General features: G+C 31.7%; 1 long non-coding RNA gene across 1 annotated transcript; it reads right to left on the bottom strand.

The window, feature by feature from the left end:
* Positions 1-875: 875 nt before the first annotated feature.
* LOC127855091 (uncharacterized) lies at positions 876-6,603 on the bottom strand. The gene is made up of 2 exons (XR_008037348.1): positions 6,540-6,603; positions 876-964 (listed from the first exon to the last, which is right to left on the bottom strand). It is a non-coding gene; the product is annotated as an uncharacterized LOC127855091 (long non-coding RNA).
* Positions 6,604-7,813: the final 1,210 nt, after the last annotated feature.

Genomic DNA, 7,813 nt, shown 5'->3' with positions numbered 1-7,813 from the left:
TGGTGTTATACCTATTTTTCTATGACACAGCTCTAATATAGCCAGACATTTATGGTTCAGCATTATAATATATAATGGAATATGCCTTCTAGCATATAGATGAGTTGACGTATTTTTCTAAAGCTATTTTAATTGATACCAACCAATCATTTCTTAAAATTTTGTTGTTAATTGAATATTATTTAAGATTTATCAAACATTGAATATAAGCCCATCACTTGCAAAAGTAAGCTAAATGCATGTAAAGTATCATCCCAGATAATCCTGTTTAGTCTGCACAGGCCAAGCAGGGCAACACTTTCCACTTATTATGGATTTTTGTGTTGAAGAAACTTCATGTTCACAAAAATTAATAAGAGTGGAAAGTGTCGACCCTTATTTGCTTGTGCAAACTGCACAGGCTATTCTGGGACCACACTTACAAACATGCATTAAGTCAACTATTCCCCAGGACCGGCTCATTCGATGCTTTAGGGTTTTGGTTGTAACACATGTTTCAGAAGGCTGCATTAAATGCAGCCATTTTATTCATTATTTTATATAATTTGTTAGTTTATAAGTTTTGATAGCGTTAGTACATTTATAATATCGATTTAATAGCAATTGGTAGATAAATTTGGCAAGTAATAATGTATAGCTTAGCTTGCAAACTAGCAAGAACATTAGAAGACATTTCTAAAATTGACAATTAGGCTGATACTCAATTCTGACAATCATGGTATGTGTTAAAATACACTAGCATTGGGTTTTTGTTGTTTACTAAGAACGATTTGTATTTTAATAGTGATAAATGCTTAAAATGAAACAGAAATGAAATCTTATTTCCTCTGAAAGAATCTCACAATGTTAACCTTTTTAGAATTAATACAATTCAGTTTTGTTTATTTTTATGCCCCCCCCCCCCCACATATTGTGAGGCATTAATAATTGCACTTGACAGTCCAGTCTGTCCATGCATCCATACCTATGTGTTGAAGCTTGTCTTTTCAACTTTTCTTTAACTCCTAAGTGGATTCGCTCGCTCTTTTAACAGTTAAATGACCTTCAGGTGTAGAGGGTCTTAAAAACAGAAATTTTGGCTGTGACAATTTTTGACAGAATGTTTACCCTCGGTCTGTTTTTCACATTCTAAAGCTTTTATTTTGAACTTATCTCTCAAAAATTCACAGTTGAATTACCTTAATTTATAGGTAAATGTTTAAAAAGAAATTGAGGCTCAAACGTGTTTTGACAGGATTTAGGCCCTTTTTCTGTTTTTCCACTATAGAATATATAGTCCCAAAATTGTGTTATTGTTTTTGTATCTCACTAAAAAAATTAACTTGAAAGACCTTATATATATGATAGTAAAAAGGGAATGTTACATGTGACAAGTTTGAAGTAAATTATGGCTTTTCCTATATCTACAAGATAAAATATAGTGAATTAGTCTATGTCAAAACATGTTGTTTGGGGGATCAGTTTATATGACTCATTGTTAATTTATTTTCATTTTTTGCAATTTATGTGTTAATCATTTGCATACAATAATAGTTAAACAAAAGTTGGTTGATCTCTTTAAGAAAATTACAATCACATTTCTATTAGTAAAAAAATGTTTTAATGCATTCACTGTACGTTTATATATGTTCATCTTTTACTTATGTATGACAGACAGACAGACAGACAGACAGACAGACAGACAGACAGACAGACAGACAGACAGACAGACAGACAGACAGACAGACAGACAGACAGACAGACGTTTTTATTCAAGACTTGCACATAGTGCATCGTCTAAACACATATATTTACAACTAATATGTCAACATGTTAAGACATCCATATTTCCGTATTTTGTGAAGAGAAAAAAAAACAAAAAACAAAAAACATAACAACAAAAAATCAACCGTTGTGAAAAAGGTGTTAAGTTAACATAAATGATCATACCATTTCTATAGTGGAGATGAGCAAATATCGAATATGTTTTTGAATTTTCAAAACATATGTATGCACATGAGATTAACAATTGTTTAAATAAATACAATACATACAATTATTTGCTCTAAGTTTATTTTAACACAGCTAACAATTTTGAAATAAATATCAATAACATTTGCTGCAATTAATAAATTCCAATAATTGCTCCATTTGTATCCTTACATAAATTAATCAGCAAACATTAATTTGTATTCGATACATCACGAGCATTTAAATTTTCAGACCGCATGGTAAGTGATTCTTTTATAAAAAGTGATATTTTAATAAGTTCAGCTCTGTTACTGGATTTAAGTAATTCTAAATATTTATAAACTGATGGCCTTATATAGTATTTACTTTTGATATATTTTGTTCTTATTGTTTGGTATCTGGAGCACACACAAACAAAATGATATTCATCTTCTATATCGTTTGTGTTACAAATTAAACAGTGTCGTTCCTGTCTTGGTGTATTATTCCTTGCATATCTACCTGACTGGATACGTAATGGATGTGCCGACATGCGCAATCTACAAAAATAGAATCTTAGACTTTTTGGGAGAACATCCAGATACATTTCATACTCTAGCGTTTGTTTAAATTGCATATAGATTTCTAAAACAGAGCTCTTTTCTAGGGTACCAAACTATTCTTGTTTAAAGGTGTCAATTACTCGTTGTTTAAAAATATGTTCAAATTCTTTAGGGTTAATAGTATGAACGTTATTAGAAACATCTGCAAAACCATGATTTTCCAACATCAGCTTAATATGATAAACCCAGTTACGGTGTCCTTTAGAACAGTTATTAAGTGATTGTTCGTAAACCTTTTTTAAAATAATATTTTCTGTAGATACTAGCTTAAACCAATAATTTAACATACGGATGTACCTATTTACATATAATGGGTATCTACCCAAGTCACCGTACACTGTGGCATTACAAGTATTAGGTTTAACATTTAGAATTCTTTTACAAAATTTTAAGTGTATTCTTTCGCTTTCTGTTGCTTTTGAATATCCCCATGTTTCTGTTGCATAATTTAACGTAGATCCAACAAAGGCATCGACTAATTGGCAATAAATTCTAGGTTTTAAATCAAATTGATTACACTTACTTAGTAAAACATTCATGGCTTTAAGCGCCTTACCCACTTAATGCTCTTGATTCAGATTAAAATTACCAGTATAGTTAAACACATTCCCCAAGTAATTAAAAGCATTAACTACTTCAATTTTTTGCCCATTATAGTGCCAATGTTCAGATTCTAATAAACCTCCACGTTTCCGAAAAAACATAATTTTCGTTTTTTCAACATTAACCTTTAAACCCCATGAATCACAGTATTGATAGAGCTTATTTAAAAGATACTGAACTTCAGTAGGTGTTTTGCCTATAATGGCCATATCATCGGCAAAAAGCAAAAGTATTAATACAATATCATCAATAAGTATACCAGATTGAACATCTTGTTGTAGGAACATTTCTAAATCTTCAACAAATAGAGAAAACAATAATGGGGACATTACCTCCCCTTGTCGTAAGCCAACGGCATAATTAAAATAATCAGAGTAGTTAGTGCATGATTTAACACATGATTTTACATTAGAATACATATCCTTAATATTCTTAAAATTTTGCCCTGTATTCCAGATTTATACAATTTTAGCCACATACCATTTATATATATTGAATCAAAACATTTCATCATATCAACAAATATAACATAAAGCCTTTTGTTTTCAAACAAATAATTATGAACTAGTGACAAAAGAATAAATATTGCGTCAACTGTAGATCGCCCCTTGTGAAATCCAAATTTGGCGTCAGAAATTATATTATTTTGTTCACATACATGCTCAATACGTTTATTTAAAACTGTAGTGAATATTTTAGATAGACAACTGACAAGAGTTATGCCCCTGTAATTATTAACATCAACAGTTGAACCTTTCTTATGTAATGGGATAATTATTCCCTTTGTCCACTGCTCGGGGAAAAAGCCCGAGTCAATGATTGTGTTAAATATATCACACAAATGACCTGATAAAATATCAATGGTTTCAATAAAGTACTCGTTTAACAAATGGTCACATCCATAGGCTTTGTTACGCTTCAGCGATTTGACAGCATTTGTGATTTCTTCTGTGGTAATCCGATTATCAAGTTCAGGGTAAACAGTATTTGGTATATTAAAGTCATTGTTAATATTGAAATTATCTGCCTCTTCATTTTTACAATCGAATAAATTTCATTGTGACCCAGGAGGCATGTTCCTTGTTATTTTGACACCAATAATTGAGCTCCTCTCTAGGAAAACCAGGCTTAACACATGTGCATCAAGTATTTCCCAGGCTTATCAGTAGCGACACCTCTGGTAAAAAGAGTCTTCTCTAAATGTAAATCCGGGCGGAAAATGTTGTCCAAGATTGACATGTGCGGAATGCACAGGCTAATTTGGGAATATACTTTACAACCATGCATTAAGCCTGGTTTTCAACACATGTGTGCTTCTTTTTGGAGCTTAAGTAGAAATAAAAATTGCATTTTCACTCCTACCGTATGCAATCATACTCAGTACTTGCAAACTTAATGAAACACCTGCATTAGTTTTGCTTGGATTAAGAATGGTACACATAACACAATTATGCTTTTACAATATTTAAAATGTAAAACTTAGAATAACATATCACTTTTTAAATTATTAAAATGTATAATAACATTTTTACAAATGTTCAAATATCACCAGGTGAAGTGAATCTCATTTTCTTTAATAATCATGTAAAATATATATTAAACCTCCATTGAAAAAAACAGGCTCAATGCGTGTGCCTGAAGTGTCGTCCCAGATAAGCCTGTGCAGTCTGCAACAACAGACTTCCTTCAAACAAAAAATACATTTCAAGCAGAACGCATTGTCCCTGATAAATCTGTGCGGAAACAGTCTTAACTGGAAGGATACTTCATGCACATGCAGTAAGCCCCATTTTTCCCAGAGAGCACCTCATTTATTTTAAGTTAAATGTACCAGCATTTCATTTTGGCCTTTTTGTGTATATTAAGTACACCAGTACTTTGGTATTATTCATGACTTGACTCAGGTTGAGTGTTGTGAAGTAATAATCTTTAAAAACCAACATTAAATGGATTTATTAAAAGTCGAAAGTGTTTTGAGAACCTAAGGTCATTATGGAAGATTTAAAAAAAATCATTTTTTGTTGGTCTGTAAAAATGTGTTTGTCTGCGGAGGGTCATGTCATGTAAGGTTTTCTTTTTTCAGACATTTACCTAAGCATTTCTTATTTTGATAGTTAAAAAGGCTGATCAGTAACAGTTGTCATATACATTTAACAATTCAAAAAGTGAATTTAGGTTACCCCAGTATAGTGGGAAGTGCTTTTGGTGCTTAGTGTAAATGCCGGTAGCTTTGCCTTTAGAAAATAAGTCACATCATTAGAAAATGGGTCTTAAGAGAAAAAGCTGCCAGCGTAGCTCCAGAGCAGCCTACACAGTCGAGTAATGAGATACCTGGTGCTTTTATGAGACTACAAAACCTTGGCGGACTATACAGAGAAGCTCTTGACCCGACTGTTCATGGTGGTCTGGAGCAACACATGCTGGATATGGTGTTAGACCTTTTTTCCTATGACACAGCTCTTATATAGCCAGACATTTATGGTTCAGCATTATAATATATAATGGAATTTGCCTTCTAGCTTATAGATGAGTTGATGTATTTTTCTAAAGCTATTTTAATTGATACTAACCAATCATTTCTTAAAATTTTGTTGTTATTTGAATATTATTTAAGATTTATAAAACATTGAATATAAGCCCATCACTTGCAAAAGTGAGCTAAATGCATGTAAAGTATCATCCCAAATAATCCTGTTTAGTCTGCACAGGCCAAGCAGGGCAACACTTTCCACTTATTATGGATTTTTGTGTTGAAGAAACTTCATGTTCACAAAAATTAATAAGAGTGGAAAGTGTCGACCCTGATTTGCTTGTGCAAACTGCACCGGCTATTCTGGGACCACAATTACAAACATGCATTAAGTCAACTATTCCCAAAGACCGGCTCATTCGATGCTTTAGGGTTTTGGTTGTAACACATGTTTCAGAAGGCTGCATTAAATGCAGCCATTTTATTTATTATTTTATATAACTTGTTAGTTTATAAGTTTTGATAGCGTTAGTACATTTATAACATCGATTTAATAGCAATTGGTAGATAAATTTGTCAAGTAATAATGTATAGCTTAGCTTGCAAACTAGCAAGAACATTAGAAGACATTTCTAAAATTGACAATTAGACTGATACTCAATTCTGACAATCATGGTATGTGTTAAAATACACTAGCATTGGGTTTTTGTTGTGTACTGAGAACTATTTGTATTTTAATAGTGATAAATGCTTGAAATGAAACAGAAATGAAATCTTATTTCCTCTGAAAGAATCTCACAATGTTAACCTTTTTAGAATTAATACAATTCAGTTTTGTTTATTTTTATGCCCCCCACATATTGTGAGGCATTAATAATTGCACTTGACAGTCCTGTCTGTCCATGCATCCATACCTATGTGTTGAAGCTTGTCTTTTCAACTTTTCTTTAACTCCCAAGTGGATTCGCTCGCTCTTTTAACAGCTAAATGACCTTCATGTGTAGAGGGTCTTAAAAACAGAAATTTTGGCTGTGACAATTTTTGACAGAATGTTTACCCTCGGTCTGTTTTTCACATTCTAAAGCTTTTATTTTGAACTCATCTCTCGAAAATTCACAGTTGAATTACCTTAATTTATAGGTAAATGTTTAAAAAGAAATTGAGGCTCCAGCGTGTTTTGACTGGATTTAGGCCCTTTTTCTGTTTTTCCACTAAAGAATATATAGTCCCAAAATTGTGTTATTGTTTTTGTATCTCACTAAAAAAATTAACTTGAAAGACCTTATATATATGATAGTAAAAAGGGAATGTTACATGTGACAAGTTTGAAGTAAATTATGGCTTTTTCTATTTTTACATGATAAAATATAGTGAATGAGTCTATGTCAAAACATGTCGTTCGGGGGATCAGTTTATATGACTCATTGTTAATTTATTTTCATTTTGTGCAATTTATTTTAATCATTTGCATACAATAATAGTTAAACAAAAGTTGGTTGATCTCTTTTAGAAAATCACAATCACATTTCTATTAGTAAAAAAATGTTTTAATGCATTCTCTGTACGTTTATATATGTTCATCTTTTACTTATGTATGCCTTTGTTATTGGGGAAGATCTAGAACAATGCCCTATAGCTTAAATTTGTGCACATCGTAAGCTGTTGTTTACATCTTTATTAACAACTCAAGATTACAAGTATTTCTTACTCTTAATTTTCAAAACTAATACAAACAGTTAAGTGTGGAATTGTTGTTTCTGCTTAATGTATAATGTATGCATTGATTAGGTACAAGTGTTTCCTGTTCAAACCTCAATACATGCTTTAGACATTTCAAGAGATGAACATTTCCGCTTTGAAGAGCCCAGAGAGAGACTGAAAGGAACCAAAAAGGAGCAGGGCCTGTAATCATTATATTCCTTTAAGTTTCAGTAAAAGTCTTGAATGCATGAGATTCCATAAGTCAGAAGTATTTTACTTGCTCCTTTGTTAGAATTAAAGTACTTAACATGCTTCATTTGGACAGTTCTTGATATTTTGCACTGGATCTTTCCCGGCTATCATACTAGTGTTCTATTTTCAAATATTTATTTATGAAATCCAAAATTATAGTAATACAGATGTATTTATGTTCTAGCTTGGTAATACAGCGCAAATTAACAATCAATTATAAAGTATTTATATACAA

Source organism: Dreissena polymorpha, chromosome 13 (assembly GCF_020536995.1).
Source record: "Dreissena polymorpha isolate Duluth1 chromosome 13, UMN_Dpol_1.0, whole genome shotgun sequence".
Taxonomy (NCBI): domain Eukaryota; kingdom Metazoa; phylum Mollusca; class Bivalvia; order Myida; family Dreissenidae; genus Dreissena; species Dreissena polymorpha.
This window is presented reverse-complemented; position numbering and strand designations above follow the sequence as displayed.